Here is a 26345-nt window from a genome sequence, read left to right on the forward strand (position 1 = left end):
ATATCCTAAGTACAGGATCACAGGGGTCTGCTGGAGCCAATCACAGCCAACACAGGGTGCAAGGCAGGCCAGCCCACCGTAGGGCACACACACACACACACCAAGCACACACTAGGGACAATTTAGAATCGCCAGTGCACCTAACCTGCATGTCTTTGGTCTGTGGGAGGAAAATGGAGCACCCGGAGGACATGCAAACTGCACACAGGAATAACCCGGGAAGCGAACACAGGTCTCTTTACTGCAAGGCAGCAGCACTACCCAGTGCGCCACCGTGCCGCCCTAAAGAGGATCAATGAATCAATAATAAAAGAATATAATAACCAAATAAATTGGGCAAAAAACAATTATTAAACAATTATTAAAGCCTTCCCCAATTCCCCAATGATGGTAGTTATTTACATTGCACAAATGAAACTGAACAAAATATTAGGTGCTACACAATAAAGAAATAACACAATAAAGTCCAAACATTTTTGCAGATGATACCAAGATAGCTGTATTGGCAGATAATCTGGAATCCGTTAAATCATCACAGAGGGACTTGGGCATCATAAAGGCTTAGACAGATTTGTGGCAGATGAAGTGTAATGTCAGTAAATGTTAAATATTACATGTAAAGTCGCAGTGAAGTCGTCACTACCTACTTCCAAACAGTGTTTAGAAGCCATTAAAAAGGCAAACAGATTGTGAGGTTATATAGCACCCTGACGTGTGGAGTACAAGTCCAAAGAATTTATGCTTAAGCTTTATAACACACTGGTGAGGCCTCATCTTGAGTACTGTGTGCAGTTTTGGTCTCCCGGCTACAAAAAGGACATTGCAGCACAAGTAAAGGTCCAGAGAAGAGCGACTAGGCTGATTCCAGGGCTACAGGGGTTGAATTATGAAGAAAGATTAAAAGAGCTGAGCCTTTACAGTTTAAGCGAAAGAAGATTAAGATGAGACATGATTGAAGTGTTGAAAATTACGAAGGGAATCAATCCAGTGGATCGAGATTGTTATTTTAAAATTACTTCATTTAAAACAAGGGAACACAGTTGGAAATTTTTGAAGGGTAAATTTTGCACAAAAATTTGGAAGTTTTTTTTTACACAGAAAACTATAGACATTTGGAGTAAGCTACCAAGTAGTGTGGTAGACAGTAGGACTTTAGGGACTTTCAAAACTAGACGATGCGTTTTTAGAAGAATTAAGTGGATAGGATGGGTGAGTTTTGTTGTGCTGAATGGCCTGTTCTCATCTAGATTGTTCTAATATTTTAATGTTCAATCCAGTACAGCAGGTGCAGATGAAAAATATGTGTGGAATGACAGCCCCCTATGAAAAGCCCAATTAATGAAATGTAAAGTTTTGTCCTGCCAGGTTCCCATTGTTGAATGCAGATTTGTCATGATTGGGACCACTCCTGAGATAAAGACGTATCCAACTAAGACGAAATCACACAGGACAAGCACATATATCCAGATAAGAACTGTAATCCATGGTGGCTGTAGTTGTAATCCAATAGAGTGTGAAGCATAGAAAGAAATAAACACAGATGACTGCGACCCCCTTGGCGTCTTTTTGGCTCTTTTTTAAACAGAGTGCCTAATTATCTTTCTTCCCAGCAACTCCTACAGCACTCTGAAGCATTCCCAATGGTGCAAATACTGCCATGGCTGCTAGGAGTTGTTGGCAATAGATATTTCATAGGTGTTTCTTATACTGAGACATGTTTTGACCAAAACACACTGTAAAAATGCACAAATTATTATTAGCCTAATTTAAGTAAGCAATAAAGTTGTTAATTGAAGGCTACGTTGGTGTTATGATTTGACTCTTCATTCTAACTATTTTTAATAGATCATGCTGACCAAAAATAATTTATACATTGAATTTTTTATTTCAACAGGTATATTATTATTTTTGGGTATATTATATTGTAATATATTTACATTTTGTTAAGGAAGTATTATTTTGCCAAGATAAAAACTGGCTGCTAGAGGCACACAGATTTTAGTTTAGTGATTGGGAAATGAAAGCCAGGGTGTTAATCTGAAGAAATGATTAAATACTAATCAAAATTTAACATCTAAAAATAACATTACCATTGTTCAAAAACCTTTACTGGTAAAATGGAGTCCCTAACAGCAAATAAAAAGATCACACATGAAGTCATTTGTATTTGGTTTGTATCTGAAAAATAAGATGTTTGGCTGCATGACTCTATCCTAAAAAGGCAACTTTAATGAAAAATGCCACAGGCACCACAAAGAGCGTAATTGCAATAAAAAAATAGCTTATGACCTGCAGGGGGCGCACATCTCCTCAAACCCAACACAGGCAGATGCAGGACACAAGTTCAGACCACACGTTTTTTAGTTTTCTTTGTGGGAAACGCTTTCCCTCGTCTCCCACCTGCTCAGCACCATTCAGAAGCACAATACACAGCACAAAAGCACACTTCTCTTCTTTCTCTTACTCTCCTTCTGCTTCCACTCTTCCTGGCAAGCTTCATCTCCCTTCCTCTGGCTTCCTGAATGGAATGAGGCAGCTCCTTTTATAGAGCCTGTGATCTCCTTCCGTGTGTGGCAGCATTCCTGCCATGAAGGGCTCTGCCATTCCACCTACGCCCAATTGGTGGTGACCACGGGCCCCAACAGGGTTGACCTACCAAGCTCCAAACTCATGACACAGTCTTAAGCCAGGGGAACTGCCTTCCAAAACCCTGTACACACTGTCCACCCCCCCGTCCTTGTCGACTGAGGGGATCTCGGCCAGGCAAGACTCCCAGCCATCCCTCACCAGCTCCACCCATGAAAACAATACCTAATGGCAAAATTCATTTAAAAAAGTAGATAATTTATTTACACATGAGATGACTGACAAATGTCTATGATTTCATGACAGTAACACCTCTGAACAGCTGAGCCCATTGCGTTCCCTTATTCACAAACGATTGTTTTGCCAAGCATGGCTTAAACTCTGTCAGCGAGTTGATGATACGATGTCAGAAACTGCAGCTGTTTATATTTTCTTTGATATGTTTTGAGCATTTATTATTTTGTTTTGCTTTATGAAAGATATTTTTGTTGATTTTTCATGTTCTTTTTATCACATGGTTGATGACGTGAATTAGTGCTAGTATTTCAATGGTTCCTAGGGATGCCTCGCTGATGCAGGCCATCAGTGTGTGTTTGTCAGTCTGTGATGTAGCAGATGCCGGGTTACGTGTGAACAAGAGACTGCTGTTAGCATTTGCAAAACCTTTATGGCCTTAAAAGGAAAGACACTTCATATTCGCAAAGTAAATAATTCCAATTAAGAATTTTGGATGTTCAAAACTGCTGCCTTTTGATCATTTTGTCTATTAACAATTCAACATTTCTGATTTCTGGTCAGTGATTCCAAACCTTTACCAGTCTCTTTCTCTGCTTGTTTTATGAATTAGCATATTTGCTTATCTCACACACATAACAGTAGGTCTGATTACCAACAATAATCCAACATGGCCAACACAATCCTGGGTTCAAATAGAAGAATTTTTATTACATACCGTATCTTACAGCCAATAATTACACAATCCCAAGACAAGTTAGATCTCTTTACTCTCCTTACCCTCCTAGTGAGTGTCATCTGCTTGCTCTTGACTCCTCAAGGTGAGGGTTTGGGCCTTTTTTAACTGGATTTGGGAATGCTCCTGGTACCATAATGTGTCCTACAGGAAGCTCTGCCAGGTCACATGGGAACCAGGGAGGTAATCCTCTGACAGTACCCTCTAATAGCACCCAGGGACCCCAATAGGGCTGCACTTCCAGACTCCACCTCCCATGCACCCCTATGGGTTTTTAAACTAGGACAACCTGAGGGGACCACTGCCACCTGTTGTGTGGGAGATTAGACTGCTCCTGGCCTCTGGCTTCTGCTGGCCCATCCCTTATGTTCCTCCAGGATGGGCAAAAAGCTGTTTTGTCATCTAGCCGGGATGCCATCTGTCCACCATGGAACTTACAGACTACAGGGAGAAAGTTAAACTTCTCAATAAATGGGTAAATGATGCTCTTTCCATCACGCAGGGGACTAGTATTAAAAGAGTCACTTTGGTAAGAATGAGTGGCTTTAAGTTCACTTCACTTCACTGAAGATCACTTCTGGCACCATACATTCATCTTGTTAACAGTGCCTTCACTTTGAGGACACTTGAAGGAAATCATTCCATCTCCTAGAAGCATTACTAACCTCTACAGATGCCGAGTGAAACAAAAATTGAATTAGTATGGAACCTGAACTGTGACAGACCACAAGACCTTGCAAGTGAGTAGTTAAAATGGCCCAGGTCATCACTGAGGCCAAAACATTTACGACAAGAGAAAGCCATTCCATCATAACAGACCCCACACATCAGCAGCAATACACTGCTAGCCCTCCTGCCGTCCAGCAAATTATATTGTAGCCTTTAAAGCTGTGCCATCAGACACTTAAATTGTGTCTGCCCCAGACCATAAAACTGTAACTCCCATGCAATCATCTGCTTGATCTACGACAAAGACTCCATTATACAAGCATCTGTACTACCAGTCACTTTGTACTAGTGGTTCAGTTTTATGGTCTTTACATTGCTATTTTCTTCTGATATAAGTTGTGTCTGACATGTACACATTTATTTTTAATTTAGAAGACTGCATATTTATTTATCTATCATAAAGCAGTCTCAATACTGCTTAATGCATGTTAGGGGAGCAGGAGCAAATCACTGGGCACAAGGTAGGAAAAAGCTCTGGGCAGGCATGGCAGGCCGTGACATGGCACACTGACACACCAACACAGGGCAAGCTAACCTAACACCCATCTTTAGGGACAAGTGATGCAATAGGGATGCCATGAATAGATGGGGAGAATGTGCAAAATGTGCACTGACAACAAGCAGATGAAAGATTCACACCCAGGAGGCTCTAGTAATAAAGTAACAGCACTGAATACTGCACAACCATATCAAAATTCTTTCTTTCTTTACTTTGTTTAGTCATATGTGTCTGCTGCATCATTCTGGCTTGGACTCTGCAGCAGTGGGACATGAAACAAATGCTTTTCCTTACAATGCAAGAGATAAAGACAATACATTGACATCAGTTGAACTCTGGGTTTGAATACCAGCCTATTCACTATGTTCCCCCTGTGTAAATATTGATTGTTTTGAAGGTGTGCCCATCCATTCATTTTACAGCAAATGGCCAGCTCCTGGAAGAGTCATATTTGTTCCAAACATCTTCAATTTAAGAATTATGGAGGCCACCATACTCTTGGGTACCTTTAATGCTGCATGAATTGTTGGTAGCCTTCCCCAGATCTGTGCCTCAACACAATTCTGTCTCTAAGTCCTGCAGGCTGTTTCTTCAACCTTTTGGCTTGGTTTTTGTGCTGATACACTTTATAAGGTATGTCTGCTCTGATCAAATAATTAAAGAGATCATAAGGAATGGCATCCAACAGGGGATTGAGAGAAGTATTCTGACAACATTTTTGTATGTTTCGGCCATGAGCTACAATAATTTAAATTCACTTTTTCTCCACATCAAGCAATAGTAAATACCCCAGAATGACAATGCCAAAACAGGATTTAAGAAAATGTATTAATTTTATTATAAATAAAAAACTGAAATATCACACTGACACCAGCATTCAACTCTTTTAATCAGGACTTAGTTGAAGTACCTTTGGCAGTAATTAAAGCCTGCAGTCTTCTTAGGTTTGACCTGACAAGCTTTGTGCTCATGGATTTGCCATTCGTCTCTGAAGATCCTCTCCGTTTCTGTCATGATGAATGGAGACCATCAGTGGACGTCTGTTTTCTGGTTCGATTAAACTCTGGGCTTTGAGTGAGCAACTCAATGACATCCCCAGAGTTGTTCCTAAGCCATTCCTGTGTTGTCTTTGCTTTGTACTTAAGGTCATTGTCCTGTTGGAAGGTGGGTCCGAGGTCACGATTGCTCTGGAGAAGGTTTTCATTAAGCATATCTTGTGAAAATTTCTCCATTCACCTTTCCCTCAGCACTGACCAGTCTATCAATCCCTGCCCCTGAACAACCCCACAGCATGATGTTGTCAACGCCACGCTTCACTCTGCGAATGGTGTAATGCAAGAAGAAGGGGCCTCAGTTGCTTCGAAAGCTTGCACATTGTAATCAGTTCAGATACCCAATAAAAAGTGTCATTGTTCTTGACTTCTCATTGCATCCAGACATGACACTAATGTTGGTTTCATCTCATACTCTGAGAGTCCTTTAGGTGCCTTTTTTCAAACTCAGGAGGGCTTCTAAGTGCCTTTTACTGTGGAGTGACTTCGGTCTGACCAGTCTTTCATAAAGAACAGGTCGGTGGAGGTGTTGGAGTGATGGTTGCCTTTCTGGAAGTTTCTTCCAGCTCCACACAGGTTCTCTGGTGCTAACCCAGAGTGACCACTGGATATCGGTCACTTCCTTTACCAAGGCATTTCTCCCATGGTTGCTTAGTTCGGTTGAATGACCAGCTCCAGGAAGAGTCATGGTCTTTCCATACTTTTTCCATTTAAGTATTATGGACACCATTGTGCTCTTGGGAACCTTCACCTTTGTTTTTGTGGCCTTCCTCAGATCTTTACCTTGTCACAATCCTATCTCTTAGTTCTGCAGGCAATGTTTTCGACCTGTGCTTTGATAGACCTTGTCAGCTGTTGGATCTGATATAAACGGGTGTGTGCCTTTCCTAACCACGTCCAATCAGTTCAAATGACCACATATGAACTCCAAATAAGGAGTAAAAACATCTCATGGGATGGATGTGTCTGAGCCAAACTTCAAGTGTCATAGCAAAGAATTTGAATACTTGCGTCAATGTGATAGTTCAGATTTTTATTTTTAATAAATCTGCAGAAATTTCTAAAATATATGTACCTTAATCTGTAGGGGAGCATCAGTGAGCCCAAACCATGAGACCCAATTGCACCACAACAGTCCCAGTTCAACTAAAGTGCTTTTAATTTCCACAATACCTTCATGCAGACCTCTTTTGTTCACAATACAGCACACCTCTTTCTCTTCTTTTTCTTTGTCTCCACCTCCACGCTTTCCTCCACATCCCCCTCCAATGCTTTCTGAGTCAAGTGCAGGATTCTCTTTTAATTCTGGACCTGGGAGGACTTCTGGCATTTCATCTTATGTTCCTGAGATGCAATTCCGGGTAATGCAGGAACATCAGTATCCAACAGATCACCCTGGTGGCCCCCGCAGAACAAAACAGGGCAGACCCATGGGACCATAACTCCCATGCTGCCCTGCAGGCGTCCATCCTGAGAATTGCCTGATGGGATACTGCCACCCTGTGTATGGGGGGACTCTCTGTCCATAGCTGGCGGTCAACTATTGTGCTGAACTTTCAGATTCCAGATTCCATTCTGGATGCCACCGGAGATATCAATCCCTCCCTGGCCTTCTGTTATCAAGGCCTCCTGGCCAGGTAAGGGGGAGTTGTCCATACCAACCTTGTTGCTGGTTCGTTTGTCACAACACCTTTACATACACTTTCTAATGATTCTCAATGCTATTTTAATTTTAAAATTCTCAAACCAACTCATTCCAAATCAGAGTCACTGATGCCCAGAGCCTATTCAAGTACAAGGTGGGAGCCGTCAAATGCAGAGTCCAATCACATACCTACACTGCTTTAGAATTGGCAATTTTCATAACACATATAACACTGGCACATTAGAGGGAAAACTCCCAGCAGAAACTGGGACAACTGCAGACAGTAGACAAGCAAAGAACAGGCATGGGATTTAGAGCAAGGATTCTGGATCTGTAAGACAGCTATCCACTACGCCACTGTAATTAGGATAATTTGCTCATGGAATTAACAGAAAATTCAGCTGAATAAACAATGAATATTTCAGACGGAAATGGAGCGACTCTTGGCCTCTTGAACAATAGTGCAGCAAGTGGAACATTCAATATATCTGTTAGGGAAATAGGAGCAATTAGTTAAAAAAAAAAAGAGTTAAAAGCTTTTTAGGGACTTCTTGCCCTCTTTGGGCCTCACTCCTCAGGAAACCTCCTAAAAGCTTTTCTGTATTTATTTGGTTTTATTTTTGTGGTAAAGCTAAACCAACTGCTGAAGGCAAACAAACTCACTCAGCACCCTTAAGAAGCTGAAAGTTAGGCTAAAAGTGCAACTTGGATGAGGGCAAAAGATGAGGGTCAACCGGCTCATATGTCAGATTTCAAAATTCGGCTGTGTTTTTAACCGTTGAAATACTTTCAGCAGAATCTTAGCAGTTGACCAGTTTGTTACCAACAAACATGATGGGTAGTAAAATAAAAATTTGCATGTGAGCTTCTGTAGGAGCCAGTTACCCAAACTATTCTATACCATTTCAGTAATTATTTACTGCTCTGATGCTGATCTTTCTGATCATAAAATAGGTCATTATGATAGCAATTGACGAGAAGAATTCCTCATCAATTGCAGAATTATGGTATTTAATGGTTCCTCTAGAGCAGTGTTTTTCGACCGGGTTGGGTTCCGTGAGTGCTAGCCAAGGGTTCCGCTGAAAAAGCCCCATGATATAGGACATACTGGTGGATAATTGCACAGGGTTCCGTGAGCAAGTTAACCATTCACGCAGGGTTCCATCCACTCCAGCGAAAAGGTTGAAAAACACTGCTCTAGAGTGCCTCTTTCTCTTGAACAATTTGGCTCAAAAACTAATCAGCACATCGTCATTTCCTAACAAGCTTAAGTTTCGAGTTTGATATTTTTCCATCCAGCCGCTTTAGCTCTGGACCATCCTCAAGAAACTGTGACACACATCGAGATATTGATATATTTGGTATCAGTGGACCCTAAAACATTGAGATTCCTCAAAAACCGGACCTCAACATTTCTGACGAACCTAAAGCTTAAGCTCCTCCCCCATAGACGATAGATTAGGGCGAGGGGAAGGCGCAAAACAAAAAACACAAAACTCTGAAAACTCAAAAAGCAGAATTCTCAAACTCGGACAGGAATCCACAATTCCATTGCAATGCATTATATCTGAATTTCACACACAAAGAATTCAGCTTTGCTAACTGGGCCCAAGTCAATTAGAAGGCACAGTAATTTGTTTTTTATTGTCTCAACAGTTTTGAAGATTCATAACTAAGAAAACTAAATCCCAACTCTGATGTTGCAGTCGTGAAATGCACCCACTGGGCACCAGCATTAGTAAGATGGATACTTCAAAAACTTACCAAGGCATTTAACCGTAGGGAAAGCCTGAAGTCAAGCAAAATGACACATTTTATTGGCTAATTAAAAATATTATAATATGCAAGCTTTCAAAGCATCTCAGGCCCCTTCTACAGGCAAGATGTAGGTTGTCTCGAAAGCTTGCATATTGTAATCTTTTTAGTTAGCCAATAAAAGGTGTCATTTTGCTTGACGTCTCACTATATTCAAAATGGCTTACACGGTACAACACCCTAGCATTACGGAAAAGCCTGAGAACGAGTTTCTCTGTTGTAGCTACATGTCTGTGAAATGGACTTGCGATTATCTCACTCTTATAAATATTGTGAAAATATTTTTGGCTAGTAGTGGGACACTTTCAAAAACTGCAGCAGGTGGCCTATCGCCTGTGTTGACCTTGTGCAGTGTGATTGTGTGCTCATATCACTCTCTGGTTCTCTCTGAAGTGAGTTTTGTTTATTCTTCTTGTCTGAAGAGAGTTCCTGGTAGGTTTAGCAAAATCAGCAATTATTTTAAACAGAGTAGCTATCTGTGAAAGCACACAAGCCATCATTTATGCTTACACTGCGATAAACTGATGGAGATACTGGGATTGAGATACTTATTTATATACAACATATACTGTATATCTATATAGTAATAAACAATATAAGCTCTTGGAGTACTGCAGTGATAAAACTCCATTTAATAAAGATGACAACAAAAAAGAATGACCATTAAATGAGAAAGGGACAATAACAGCTTGGTTTACACTTTCGAAGAAGAGCTCCTACACTCTCACTTGCAGGCACACAGACTTAATCCCCATAGAACATCCGTGGAGAGACCTGAAAATGGCAGTTGACAGATGCTTCCCATCTGAACTAACGGAACTTGAGAAGAACTGCCCAATCCAGGTGTGCAAAACTTGTAGAGGCTGAAACCAAGAAGAGTTGAGGATGCAATTGCTGCCTAAAGCGGCTTCTGTCAGGTACTGAATCAAGGGTCTAAATTCATCTATGAATGAAAGGTTTCATGTTTTGATTTTTAATAAATTAGCAGAACTTTATGAAAGCATATTTTTACTGTGTCATTAGGAGAGCAGACTGATAGGAAAAATGGCAAATGTATCCATTTAAAATTAACTTTACAACACAATAAAGTGTGTGGAAAGTGAATAGGTCTGAATACTTTGTAAATTCAGTGTATACATATATATGAGGATCAAAAAAATTCTTGGAATCAATTAATAGCTCAGAAGTACGATGCTGTCATTGAAATATCCTGTTAGTTATCGTGTACCTACAAGTCTGGCTAATCTGTCCACTGAGTGCCATCATACTAAGTTGATCGAGTGTGTATTTCTGCCATTTATCTTACAATCGCACACATGACTTTTTCATTTTTTTTTTTTCTCCAAGATGCCAGTACAGGTTTCCAATAGACGATGGTGACAATGTTTTTAACACTGACAGAATCGTTACTTAAAAGTTTGTTTCCCATGACCTGTGACACTTTATAGAAGTGTCGAGGTATCTACAGGAAAGCATTTGGATAAAACAAAAAAAAAAGTCTGTAGCTGTGGTTCAAGTAAAAAAGCATTTTCTACCATGACAGCACACCAGCACACATCTCGTTATCAGTCAAAGAGTTTTTGATCAAAAACAATGTGCTTGTTGGTTTGTGCCTTCTGTATACACCAGATTTTGCTCCCATTGACTTCTTTTAGTTCCTGAAATTAAAATTCAGACTGAATGGAACAAGATTTGGTACTGTGAAATAAATACAGGAAAAATTGCAGGAGGTTCTGGACATGGTAGCAGGAAATGTTAATAGGAATGTGAGAAGCCCCGGGACGAGTATATTGCATTTCAAGGAGCGTATTTAGAAGATGATGAAAAGAAACTTGCTGTTAAATAATGAAGGTCTCTTCTAACAATTCCAACAACTTATGAGATTCTTGGGTCTTTTCTTATATATACATATGTTATACAGTATCAGCCAAATTACATATTAAAATATAATATTACATAATATTATATTATATAATAAAAGAATACATGTCTGTGTGTCTGGTTGCTATGTTTCTGTCATGGCAAAAGAATGCACATTATAAGTATTTTTAGTGATAATCTGCATTTCATTTGTCATTCCAATAGATGTGGCATCGCAAACAATAACACTGCTTTTACGAATCCCATACTGAATAGCATAAAACAGAGACATATGTATTGCATTTGTCATTCCAAAAGATGGTGCATCACAAACATTTGTAGCAATTAATTTTATTTCTACACAAATGCTTTATAAAATTAATCCTACTAGATGGTGTACTGTAAATGTTAACACTGAAGTTTATGTGGATTACTTAAATTTCAACCCGTGTTAGATGGCTAGCACAGCTTGTATATATAAATGTGCAGGTACTGTTGGGATTGAGTGGAAGACTCTTGTTTAACTCTGGACCCAGGAGAATCGTTTGTTGCTTCTGTGAAGCACGCCTGAGTGAGGCAGGGCCACAACGTTCCTTTTATCATCACTATTTAAGAGCTCCTCATGGGACCACAACTCCCAGGCTGTCTCGCCAGTGTCCATACTGGGGCTTGCCAGAAGGGATGTTGCCCCTCAGTGTACGGGGGATGCTCTGCCCATAGCAGTTGGACACCCATTCTGCTGGCCTTCCTGGGTGCCGCTCAGCGGCTGTTAGGATGCCAACCCCGATGTATCATCCTTCCACATCAGGGTCCTGGCACAGAAAGAGGATAATGTAATTCCCTCTCTGGCCTTCTGTTATCATAGCCTCTTGGCCAGGTAAGGGAGCAGTGTCCATACTGCCTGGGATGCCAGTTCATCCCTCACACTATATACAGTGTTTGTATGTGTGTCTGTATGTATAGACATGAATTTATTTTTTATTTTTTTTTTAAATTTGATTTAGTGCTTTGGCATATAATATGAGGCTTAAAGGCCAACATTTTCTGGAAACAGAAGAGACTGAGCATTCACTTTCTCAGGCTGGATAGTTTCCAGGCCTCAATATTCTATCCATAAATATCTCAAACAGGATGTGTTTCCAAGAAACACACTTGGCAAAGTCCTGCACCCACCTTAAATTAATTTTTCTTTAACATGTAACTCTGGCTGTTCAGAGCTGAAGACTAAATTTCATGTACAGTAGTAGGGGTTCTGAACTCTGTACACTTGCAGCATCATCTACAAGATATTCAAGGTTATGTCATAACCCATCCGTCCATCCATTTACCAACCCGCTGAATCCGAACACAGGATCACGGGGATCTGCTGGAGCCAATCCCAGCCAACACAGGGCACAAGGCAGGAACCAATCCTGGGCAGGGTGCCAACCCACCGCAGATGTCATAACCCTTCATCAGATAAACAAAACTCATATAGAAGAGATTGGCACACTCTGGTGATGCTTTCAATCATGCCAGTCATGCAAAGAATAAGAGTAGCTGGCCCCCAGTTTTATGGCTAATCTTCATTGTCAATGTCTGAGCTTAATTAATGTTTTTTCATGTTTTTCTTTTTATTATCTAATTAAAAACTCTTCTTTTAGCTTTGTTAGATAAAATTTGTATTATAGATCATTAACACTAGAATCCCTGAAGCCTACGAAAAAACTCGTAATCCCAGGTCACCTTAAATTCCTTCGCACCTCTCCATTAGCGTCTTTTGTTTTGTAAATGTGTCTATTAGCACAAGCAGCAAGCAGCCTGTAATCACAACTCGGGGAAAAAGAAAAAGTTCTCCCAACTCAAGTCTGATTATCGTGGTGTGAGGTGCCTGGAGTTGTATAGGGTGAATAATATATTGTTATTTGAAACGCATGCATTTAATGTGTGTTCCATGTCGGCAACGATCTGGGTAAATGTAGAATGACAGGAAATGCGAGAAATACATGAAATGTTGAACTCATACTCAAAACTTTTTTTGTTATAGTACTAACGACAAAATTTTGACATGAAGAGTATAATGTGTGAAGACTAAAGTCCAAATATCAAATAAACACTTTCATAAAAGGTACACATATAACAAAACAAGTGCACTTTTATTCAAGAATATAACAGAAGAAAAAGACCAAAAAGACACAACCACATGGGTTATGCAGCGCCCAGAAATGCTGACTCATAATCAAGAGGTTGCAGATTCAATTCCTGGCGCCTCCCAGAATTATTATCTTGAGTAGTGAGTTGCTCTTATTGTTACAATTATACAATAAAAACATACATTTGATTTGGCACTTGTAATGGTTAGTGTCACGTTTGCGCTCACTCCCATCTGACTCTGCTGTTTTTCAAATAAAGATGTGATATAACAGAGGTGAACTAAGATGAGGATGAGGGTTCTACATTGGAGCCCTCCCCGCAAGAAATATCCACCCTCACATAAGGACAACATAGCTGCACCAACTTTGTGAGCATCCCGTGTCGCTCAAACATAGGAAGCTCTGCAGTCTACTTGTGACATTACGCCGCTGGAAGATAGGTAAAAGAATAGAGGTAAATAATATTTAATGTGGCTTTTACATATGTAACATATACATTTTTTTCATCATAAAACATAATAACAAACAGGACTTTGCACGATACCTTGACAAGCTCAGCTTGCCCTGCTGTTTCGTTGTTGGACATGCATGTGGCAGATTGACAGGCAGGATGACACCCAACCTCTTTCTGCATCCAAAGTGTGCCATCTTTCCCCTTTATGTGTGGTGCAGCAGCGTACCCTCACTGGCAGCCTAACCCAGCCAATCCCAGCCCTACAAGAGACAACAAACGGGAAGATGTAAGTTCATGAAGAGAGGAAGAGAGAGATGCTGCTCAGAGAACCCTCAGGAACTTGGATAGTAGGGGTCAGATAAGCAATGTCAACCTCCAACCATCTGGGCTTGGACCAACCATCCCAGCTTTTTCCACTTAGCAATACTGAGTCCAAAATGTCAATTGATTTGTGCTTAGGAGAGCTCTAGAAGGATCAGATCAAAGTATAAGGAAAAACGTGTAAGAGAAACTCCATTGCTTCCCAGATCATGTGGGAAAATAACCTCCTTTTGGCATAGATTAAGAGATAAAGCAACAAGATATTCATTTAGGGGATATTTGAGCCAAAATAAGGATACTGATGGAGAGGAAGGATAATAGAAAGTTTGGAATTGCAGAAAAGAATGTAAATGTTGATGAGCAATTCCAAAACATATCTAAGAAATAGTACCTGGGGGATATCCTGGTAGAATTGGCAATAAAGATTGGTGGACCAATCCATGGGACTGGAGCACAAATTTAAGCTGTAGGTTTTGATGGTTAGGATATTAAGAAGAACTGTTTTTTATAATTATAAAATGTAGAAATTCTTGTTTAGTTTCACTTACTAACGGTATTCCCAGAATATCCCTTCTGTGACATTATTCTTATGACGCTAGGCTATTTCTTGGCAGTGTGGTGCTGAGGTGTCACCCGCTGTATTCGGATCCCAATCCAGGTGGTTCATCATATGGTGGGTGTCGCAATGCGCTATTAGCTGTGCTATACCATGACGACCATGTCGTGTATGGTAGAATCTGATGGACATCTGATGGATGTGTAGTTTGTTTAAAAACTACACAAATAAGTACTTCTTGAGTTATTTTAAATTTGGTTTTGCCCTCTCATTTTCATCACCTGTTCACAGCAATGAATTGCATTCCCATCTAACTTTTCCCTTAAAGAAGCCTCTACCATTCACAATATACATGGCCTGGAATATTGTTTCAGTTGTACTGGAATATCTAAATAGTCACAACATTCCTTAATTGGAGATCTATCATATCCTTTCCAACACCTTGGCAAAATATCTTGGAAAGGCTGAACTGTATGGTCCATGATGCAGTGCAGTTTCTAAATAAATAATCATGAGTGTGCTTCACTCTGGGGTCGATCAGGGTGCTTGGCTGATCGCTCATACACGTGAAAATACAAGCAGATTAGTCAGGCACCTCATTCACTCCTCAGAGTGGACAAAGCACCACACCTGCACCCAATCAGGCAGAATAAAAAGGAGCTGGCACAGCAGAGGGTGGAAAGAAAAGAAACAGAACAGGAGATGAAAGAAAAGAGAGAGATGGAGGCTGAAGAGAATAGAAAGAAACACCGGAATGAACAGAGACAGAGGGGAAAGACAGAGGGGAAAGTTATCCTGTGAGAAGAGTGTGTGGCCAACACTCAAGATGGCTGTGGGTTGCACCTGCTGAGCATCCTGGGAGCAGGAGCGACTCGCCTGCAAGGCCCCAGGAATGGGAACGGGAGCAGGATCAAAGGGTTCTCAGTGCCTGCTGGTTGACATCTCCTTGTGCTGCAGAATCCGAGGAGGGTAAGCCAGATAGATGTCGGATCTTAAGAAAGCAGCACTAGGGCTTGTGGTTTTTAAAGAAAGTGTTTGCCCTTTTGTTTTAACCTCCTTTTTTGGAAATATTTATTTGGACTTTTAACCTCCATTATTCACTGTGGTTTTATTGGATTTTGTATTTATGGATGGCTGAAGGATTTGAATCACTGCACCAACTGCACTTTGTTTTTGGATTCATTTTAAATAAACACACTGACACTTTTCGCACTAACCCCTTGCTGAATGTGTGTGAACTCATCATTTGCTCGGCTCATCTCAGTACATAACTATTGAAAGTTATGGGCTGAAGAGGCTCCCAGATGTGACAAGGGAGAGTGGAGCTCACCTGAACAGTCAAAAGGTATCATTACCTCCTTCTGACTTGACAAAATTAGTGAAAATCTTTTCTGTTATTATTAGTACAACACATCATGATAGAAATAAAAAACAAAACTAAAACTTAAGCAGAGTGTACATGGTGAGCTGTAATACTTTAATAGCTGGTAAATCTATTCATCCAATTACTGAACACTCTGAATAGTGCAGTGCAATCAAAACGTTATTAAATAAATAATCCAATAAAAAGGTAAAAATCCCAGATGTTTAAAACAAAGCTAAAACGAGATTAAAATCCTGCTACAGCATTGGGGTCACGCCGACCAACCTCTGCTCCTTCCCAGTCTCTCCAGCTCTTTCAAGGCTTCAGCCACAGCGGCCCTCACATTACTGACCCCCGTCCTGGCTGCGTCGCCTGCCGTCTGCCTGACCGCTCAGGGTCGGTTGTCCTCCCATCTTCCTTCTCGCACTCGAAGTCGTCCCTCGGATCTCTAGGGTGGACTTTTCACCGATCGTATCCACTATTCTAACTCAGTGGGCACAATCCTGTCCCACAAGCGCTAATCACTCACTCCATCTGGGCCCTGCCTGACTGGGCTGACCTTTCTCTTTCTCAGCTGGCTGGCTCGTACACTCTCTTTCCCCCAATGTTGCTCTCTCCCTCTCTGCCTCTTCCTTTCTTTTTGTCTCCCTTTCTTTTACCATTCCCCCCTTCCGCCTCATACTTCACCTATTTATAATGGAAATGTGGCTGAGGTGTTGCAATTAGCAGTTCCCAGCTTCAATTACGGATGCGGATGATCCCTCACCTATGCACATAAGCGAGGAAACGTCTGCCTCATTTAGCGTCCAGGAACCGCTCCAGCCACAGTACCACGTCCCCTCTTTAAGCCGCAAGTGCGGCAATTATTGATTAAAAAACTGGGCTTTTATGCTGAGCTGTGGACCCGCTACATCACAAACCCGTGCTTACTTTTTTTTATGTATATAGTTGCTGAATTTTCCCATGGTCAGCACTCTACATTGTTAACTTAAAATGTCCATCCTCGTGTTGCTGTGGGGCATTAATTGGTGTTGCATCCTGGCACTAGGTGTGTCTGCCCCTTCAGTCCTTGAGAGTGTGAGTGCTGAAGAAGTAAGACATTTCTTCTAAGCTGTCTTTTGACTCTTTATAATTTTGATTTACTTTAAACTTTTATTTTATATGAAGGACACAACGTTAGTATCTGTAGCTGTTCATTTCAGTATGTGCAGTTATTTTATATTTAAAGTCATTAAGGCATTTGGAAGGCCTGCTCACATGGCTTTTGTGTCATGGCATCTGTGGCATAATGAAATTGCACAGCCTCAGTTTTCTGGGTTTCCTCATTTTAATTTTGTGTTGTCTTAGTATGAAATATTTGATTTGGATTTTTTTTTTTATTTCGGTAAGAGGAAAAGAGAGAGAGAAAAATTCATTCCATGTGTTTACGCCCATGTTTTATTTATTTATTGCTTGTATTAGAATAAAGAATTGGAGACAGCCGACTGTCTTCTGCCTTTTCTTTCAACCCACACAACACACAACAGTAGGGGATAAGCAGGAAACGATCAGCTGCATCTGCTTTAGTATCATCATACACAAGGCTGGAACCAACCCAGCATGGAGTGGTAGTCCATTTTGGAGAACATTTGCTTGACCACTTTAGAGTTAATAATCAATCCAACTTGCTAACCTTTGAGGAGTTGGAGAAAAACTGGAGGAAACTCATGTTGGTCCAAAGAAGCTGTATAGTTTTGCCAAACACTTAAAGAGGGACATTGATTTCTTTCCACCATCCAAAAAAATGTTTTTAAAGTCATCAAAACAACCTTTTTAGTGACTTTAATGCTTACATGACTGCATGAGCAAAAAGTTTACTATAAATTTTGCAAAGCGAAAAGAAACTTGGCTGTTTCACTCACTAAAAACCTGTTTATTTTCTGATGTTATATTATACATAAGGACAGGGCCTTATTCATGTTGGTCAAACATGAAAATTTCATTGTACTGTGTGCAGTAACAATTCTGAAATTAACTGATAGCATTATATTTTTTTTACGCAAGCCAAACCTGTATATTGTAAGTAAATACTGAGGAATTAAGCCATGATGACGCAGAATGAAATGTCATTATTTTTAGTGCTGTTCGAATATGGTTGAAAGGGAACCACTCAGGATAGAATTAGTCATTTTTAGTGTTTCTTGATGCTAGACATTTACTCAATTCCAGTTTATGATGAGGGAGTTATAATTTTAGGCTATGATGCCCTAGCCTAGAGAGTTGTGAGCTGTAGCAATTTTGAATCAACGTTGAATGAATGAATGAATTTTAAGTCATCTTTATATATTATTGAATACCAGAATTACCACTGGTGCTCTAATAATCTACTGGCGCCCTTCCACTGTATTTTCTTTCTTGGTCCATGGATTCACTAATTTGACGTGCCTCCCAGTTTATTAAACTGGGATTTAATATTCCAATTTGTGAAACCAGACTAAACCAGAAAACACAAATTAGTGGCATCCATTGTACCAACCTAGCAAGGAGTTACAGCAATTATATGCAGTCGTCGATTCGTTAGAGTAAAGCGATTGATAGAGAGGTAGTATCAGGGTTGCCAGTTCCTGGAAATATTCGTAGTGCAATGACAGCTGAAAACCTAAACTAATGGTGCTGTGGACAAGACTAGTGAATGAAGACCAGGAAGTAGTTTTGGTGCTGTTGATGTCCAGGTTGGGTTCTCCTTGGAGATTTGCCACTGTTGACATCATTGGTGTCCCACTTGGAGGTTTGCCGTTGTTGACATGGTAGTGGTGGTGGGGGTTCTCCTTGAAGTTTACACACATAAAAAAACCTGCACACCAACAAATCAAAATTTTTTTCTGTACAAACCCTTCAAAATTAGCCCAATTTGACGTGAAAGCAACACATCTGGCCACCCTGGGTGGTGTGGATAATGGATGGGACATTTTGGCGCATAAATAAATATCTCCTTTCTTACCTTGACACTTTATACAGATATATATGGGCAACACAGCTTATTTCAGATAGAACAATATTATATATATATATATATATATATATATATATAACAATATATATATATATATATATATATATATATATATATATATATATATATATATATATATATATATATATATATATATATATATATATATATTACAATATTCTCAAGCCTGTTTATTCCAGTTGGTGACTTTGCTTTTCAAATGTAAAACAAGTGTTTCTAAGATGTGAGATATTGCTGAATAATGTCATTTTTTAGAATCCTGTGATCTTTTTGCTGACCTTTTTGGCCCCACGTTGATGACCTCGGCACTCTCATCACACCCTGCTCAAATTCCCCGTCTCTAATGAGCTGTACCGTGCTACGATCAGTTTGTTTTGCAGTTGTAAGGGAGCAGGAGGTGATTTCTGTAATTTGGGTCATTTATGGTAATACAATGAGTGGCATATAAGGCAGTGAAACCTGGAACTCTGCATGAACAAAACCTAAAGATGCGGTCTTGTGATCCTCAGAGAGAGAGAGAGAGAGATCTATTTTCTGAAGGACTGTTATACACAACAATATAAAACAGTCATCCAGCCAGCACCATTTCCAGTTTTGCCTCCATCAAGTTATATCCTGAAGGCCCAGCTTACTTCAGAAGTTAGTGATTGTTACCACCATGAATAACACGAGCAGGGCTGAAACTGAGTGCCAGCTGGACGTCAGGGTGATTGCCATACATCATCTCAGAAGGTGCGGTTAGAAATAAGTTTGGTTTTGTTACAAAGTATATTTCATTGTGTGTTTAAGTGTGTCTGAGGAGTGACAGTAGTCTGGATTATGTCTCACCATTTTTAGCTATCCATGAATAAAGCAGGGACTGTTTCAACTGGGGAAAATTTTTTATTATAACTCAGCTACTATTGTGAACTGTTATAATTTAATGAAAAAAAAAAAACGTTGCTGCATTTTTTCTCTATGAATTTTTATTAACCCTTTTAAATCTCAAATTCTGATATATTTTAAAACACAATAATTGGCAATATTAATTTTTCAGCTGCACGATGTCAAGTGAGACTATGTCAGCAAAATGGGCAATATAAATAAGTATTCTCAATATGAGGGTTGGAGCTTATCCCAGGACACATTACTAGATATACAGTAAGGCAGGAAATCAGACTTGGTCAGGGCACTAGCCCATTATAGAGTCCACTCACACACATACATACACTCAAATTAAGAGTTCATTATAACTAATTTTTATCTTTTTTGAATTGATAACACATACTCACCCATACATAGCCATTTACAGACAGTCTTAACCCTTTTTCCTGTGACACACATTTTCAGCTGTTTAGTGATACCCAACACTACAGGAGATTTTGGCAGGCAAAGCGGACCTTGGATCAGTGAATTCTCTAATTTCCTGTCATGTCCCAACGATATGCAGATTAGGCTATTTGTGCCTTCAGACTGGCTATGTGTAGAGGACCTTCTGCGACGAAGTGAAGCCCCACCTTGGAAATCACCATGTTATGTTATATTAGAAGAGCTTTTCAATAGAAATCATAAGAAGTTGTACTCACATTGTTTAATGCACTAATGCGATCATTATGATTTACTATATGCAGTTCTTGCTACCACACTACAACTAAAGTACACATACTAAAAAGTATGTGTTGAGGAGCAATCAGGTGCATCGCAAGGCTAAAGCGATTGTCCAGCTCTAAAGAAAGTTGGCCATTTTAGTCATGAATAGACAAATCAATGAGGAGTCTAATTCATCCACCAATTTATTTTCTAAATTTAAATTAGCAAGCACTTGTTCATACAAAGGGTCAAGGGAATCTGGTACAAACTATTGAGTTGTGTGGTTCAAACACAAGCCTGAACAGATTTTATAAAGGATCTGGAACAAATGGGCAGTTAGCTAACAGTGGCCCTGATGGATTTGTGTTGTTCCTGTCACCACATCAACGTTTTTGCTTCAGAATTAGGGTTGTCACAATACTAAATTTTCAAACTTCTATACAATACTAAGGAAAGTATTGAAATTTGATATCCAACACAGGGTTAGGCTTAGGGTTAGGGTTATGAAACTTAATATAAATGTATTTAAATAAATTTCAATTCTGTATACATTAAAACATTTACACTGATTAAAAAAAAAGTTACTTAGGTAGTACAATGACTATAAATAATGTCTTTTCCTGTATAAAAAAGAAAACGTCATATCCCTACAATGTCTTAAACCTTTAACTGACTACAAAAAAAATTTAACCTGTATAAACAAATAAACGTCACATCCCTACTTATTAATGTTTAGAATTTAGAAATAAGATTTTTCTAGAGATTTTGTGTATTGACTCACGTGTCATTCCTTCAAATGATTGATGATATTAGTCGTATTAGTAACTATAATATGTATTGTGGTTTTTCTAGACGTCACTCCGGCTACCCTCTTGGTGAATTAAGGGTGCTGGGGAAGACTCCGAAACTACTAAAGTTGCCATCTTATTAACACCTATAAGTGAGTGGAAATGAGGCTGAAACTCCAGCCTTGTCAACTGATAGCCCACAAGGCTCAATTGTCAAAAGCTAGAGTGAACCGGAAGTACAGGCTGTACAATCGATATCATGAAATATGAGTATTGAAATAATTTTAAATGTTAAAATCGATACTTGTTGATATTTTCATTCTTTTGCCAACCCTATTCAAGACAATCACTTTTTAGTCACCTTTCACGATTCAGAATGAGTGTAACAACAACAACAACAACAACATTTATTTATAGAGCACATTTTCATACAAACAGTAGCTCAAAGTGCTTTACATATTAAAGAATAGAAAAATGAAAGACATAATTATAAAACAAAATAAATCAACATTAACATCGAATAAGAGTAAGGTTCAATGGCCAGGGGGGACAGAAAAAACAAAAAAAAACTCCAGACAGCTGGAGAAAAAATAAAATCTGTAGGGATTCCAGACCATGATACCGCCCAGTCCCCTCTGGGCATTCTACCTAACATAAATGAAACAGTCCTCTTTGGATTTAGGATTCTCACGGAAGGGCTTGATGATGATGATGGTCACGTAGACTGTAAGACTTAGACATCATAAAACAGAGACTGCATGAAGAGAAAAAAAATTCCTAGTTCAAGAAAAAACTAAAAGTCTTCCGTCAGCCTTTATGAAAACTCAGAACTCTGCAATATCTGATGTTGTTTCCTTTCCCATGATAAGATTTTTTTCATAAAGATTAAAGCATGTGAAATTGTGCATTATCGTGCAAACAGAGGTAAACTTTAAAATGCACTGATTAATTGATGGTGGATTGCCATCCTGACGTGACCACCACGTAATTCTAGTAACAACTGAAAGCTGGTGATATGAGACCTGCAGTCAGCCAACTCAGGAGTGTGATGATGAAGGGCCTCCTCTTGTGTGTCAAGCATCCAATGTTTTTATGTTTGCGACTTGTGCCCAGTGTTTTTTAAAAAAGTGGATGTTAAAAATGAAATGATGGCCACTTGTTCTGAGGTTTAAGTGGATACTTACACTTTAGAACAGGTGGACATCAACATCTGTTCATTCATTAGACTTAGAAAATATGTAAAGGAAGTGAGTTCTAGATTTATTCTAGATACTTTATCAACCATTTTTTGTGTTGTAAATGTATTTGGCTTTTTTTAAAGTACTGCTCACCTTATAAATAGAAACCATTCAAATTGCTGTCAGTTTAACCCAAAATAAATTTAGCACAAGTGGAAAAAATATCAGTCAGTGTTCTTCACTCTGACAAAATGCTCAGCTTTAACTTGAAGTAATAAAGTGCTCAAGAATTCAGTGAACCATCATTTAGTCTAACTTCACAGGATGTGCTGTATAGGCTCAAGTTGTCACTTGCAATAAGTGAATACAGATGTGGCTGGAAGGTGCAGTAGTAAGTGTTTCTGCATCCCAGATATGGCCGTCTCGGTTTAAATCCCACACCCAGTCATTGTTGATGTATGGTGTTCACATTCTTTTCTTTCTGCATGAATCTTCAAAGATGTGCAGGTTACGTCTTTTGGTCTCTAGTGTTGGATTGATACTAAACTTTTGACATCAGGATTGATATCAGTTGTCACACCTTAGTACTGGTACAAAAATGGTACTAAGCTGTTTTTTTTCCCACCAGCCCACAAACTGGTGTGCACACACAAAGATCTACAGATATTATAACATTTGGAATTCCATTTGTGCTGATACGCAATGCAACAAATATTTCTACTTCCATAATTCACATAAAGCTTCAATAGTAACAAAACAAAAATGTCATTTTTCGGGTAGCTTTCAGTACTAACTAACACTATTTAGTACAGCCATCATTGGAGTCTTGCTCTGTCCAGGGCTGCCTTGCCCCTGATGCTTCTGAGATGCTGTGACTGTGAATCAGATTAAGCTGAGATTATATTTTATTACAAAATTTTGCTTGATGAAAATGGTTTTTTATTGTCAACTGCAGAGAACTGTGCGTCAACTTGTGACATTTTAATGGTTACCACTCACAATTTAATCTGATTCTCTTCAATGTTAAATAGTAAATGATAGACAGATATGTTCAAAAATAATGTACAAAAACACTTTCCAGACAGGAACTAAACGTCTTTCCTCGTCAATGATACGATTTCCGCTAGTACTGAAACACAATTTATGTTGCAATTTTTTTTCGTTAAGCAAATCACTACATTTCACTTTGAATTTAGTTTCGCACAAATCATTTTTCTCATCACTGTTGACAACTGTCTGAATAAATGCAATCATTTTTATTGTTGTCTGTCCCTCATTGTGGAAATTTTCATTTTAAGGAATCATGAATAAAGAACAATTTCTTTAAAAGTGCTTGTAAAAGTGGACAATGAAAATGCCTCAAAGTCGAATATCCTAAAAATAAGGTAAAACGAATGCATTAGATGGTGTAGCATGTAACAAAAAGAGTTAGGGTGCAAAGACGACCACCCATATATTCGTATATAAATATAGTGGAGTCATCTTTAGGGACTCAAGTTCAAGACAGAACTGTTCCAAGATGGCGGAGTCTGTCATAGGTTGTACACCCTGACTCCAATAATCACACTAATTCTTGAAAAACCAACTTACAGATTTTAGGGTTTTACAGTGTCTGCCTCTCTTTTGTTTGGACAGAAAATATACAAATGGAAGGTAACGGACAAAGAATATGTAAGCATGTCGAGAGAACATATAAGCTATACGAATTTAATAGCCAGGACAAAATTAGAAATCAGTCTCTTACAGCCCACCATACTCAATCACCCATGTATTCATACATTGGCTGGACCTTCTTAGTCCAGCTTCAGTGCCGCAGGGCGTGAGAGTCATCCCAAGGAGCACTGGGAGGTCCTCCTTGGGCAGAACTGGGCCAGTTTAGAGTCACCACACATGACTTTATAATGTGAACGTGCAAACTCCACATAAACAGTAACCAGACTAGGATTTGAAACCTTTAATCTGGAGTTTTAAGGAAGCAGTTCTATCCATTGCACTGCCACAAGTCAAATATAAAACTTAACAAAACAACTGTATTAAAAGCCATCAATTCTTAGACTAAATACGCTTTATAGTGGAAACCAGCAGAAAAAAAAAAAAATCTAAGAAAACTTCAACTCTGCCTTTAAGATATTTGTGGTTAGCCTGGCACGGGAGTCCAGTGTCTGCCTCTGTGGTGTTTGGCATTGCTTTCACTTTGCCTCGCACTCCAAGGCCAGTTTCACGAGCCAAGCTGCACCTTAATACCAAATTCCTTTTACCAATTACTGTATGTTACATTTTCTCAACAAAAAAAAAAAAGAAAAACATGTTTCTAATTAAAGGGGAGTCTGTTTCCAGCATATGAAATCAGAAAAGAAGTGTCCCAGGGATAGAATAAAGGGAAAGGAAAAGGAAAGAAGTACAAAAACAAATGTTATGAAGGCCACACATAATCATTGAAACATCTGAAATCAAAGTAAATACAAAGAGAAATAGAAATGTACCCCATCTGCACAAGATGGTTCTAACTACAGATAACATCATGTCTTCAATTTCATTAAACCTTGTCTTCTGAAATGCTAACAACAGAGAACTTTGGAAGCTTTATCTGCTTTTGTGCACTGAATATGTCTTTCATTACTTGTTAAATTTAATTCAATGTACACTGGTAGTAAACATGTCTGAGCATTCTTGAGAAGGGCACTTTATGGAAATGGATTTGGTGGTTTTTCTCTTTCTTTTAGTATTTCTTTTTGTACCGACAATGGCAAGTGTGGTAGAACAGTCATTTGCTTTGGAGTGTTAAAAGTAGTTTCTGCAGCTGCTATTAAGATAGATAGAACTTTATTTGTACCCAGGGGGAAATTTGACATTTTACAGAAGCTAGTTAAATGTTGAAAAGCACTTTGAGCTACATTTTTTTGTATGAAAATGTGCTATATAAATAAATGTTGTTGTTGTTGTTAAATACATACATACTGTGGTAAGCAGCCCGGACACAGACAGGTGGACACTGATGGTTGAACACCAAACACACATTTATTGTACATACTATTTACAAAGTGACAGCACACAACCCACTTTCACCCCAAAGTCCAGGCCTCTCAACTAATGCCTTCCTCTCTGGTCCACCTCCACTCCTCTCCTCCCAAGCTCCGTCTTTCTTCCTCCCGACTCCAGCCATTGAATGGAGTGAGGCAGCCCCTTTTAAGCTCACCTGGAAGTGCTCCAGGTGCCTCCCGATTAGCTTCTGCCAGCCCTTCCTGGTGTGGCAGAAGTGCTGAGGGCCAGGGCACCACAGGCATTAGGGCGCCCCCTGGAGGTGACCAAGGGCCCCTATAGGGTTGAGCTTCTAAGCTCTGTTTTTGTGGTCCCCAAAGCCACCAGGGTGGTTGCCCCCTCATGGTGTGGAGGAGGTGTAAGCCCTCCTCCGGTCTTCCTGGGCGTCCTGTCTGGGTACCACCCCCAGCCCCTTGCCACAATACATACATAAATAAATAAACAAATAAATAAATAATGTCAGAGATAGGGGGCACCACTTCGCTCCAAATGCAGTCATGGGTTCAAACCGGAGGCATTTATTGTCAAAATACCTTACAAAGATTTCTGTAATGATTGCACGAGCACAATTCCAATCAAATTCTTCTTCCTTCCTTCACTCCCGCTGTCCATCCACCTCCTTCCAGTGAGTACAGTACAGTATAGTACCCTACATCTGCATACGTTTTCTTTGATTTTTCCCCTGCTTCCTAAACAAATGCACACTAGGGTTAACTGGTGTCTCTATACTGGCCCAATATGATTGAGTGTGGGTATGTTCAAGAGTTTACCTATCA

The sequence above is a fragment of the Polypterus senegalus genome, chromosome 10 (assembly GCF_016835505.1).
Source record: "Polypterus senegalus isolate Bchr_013 chromosome 10, ASM1683550v1, whole genome shotgun sequence".
NCBI lineage: Eukaryota > Metazoa > Chordata > Cladistia > Polypteriformes > Polypteridae > Polypterus > Polypterus senegalus.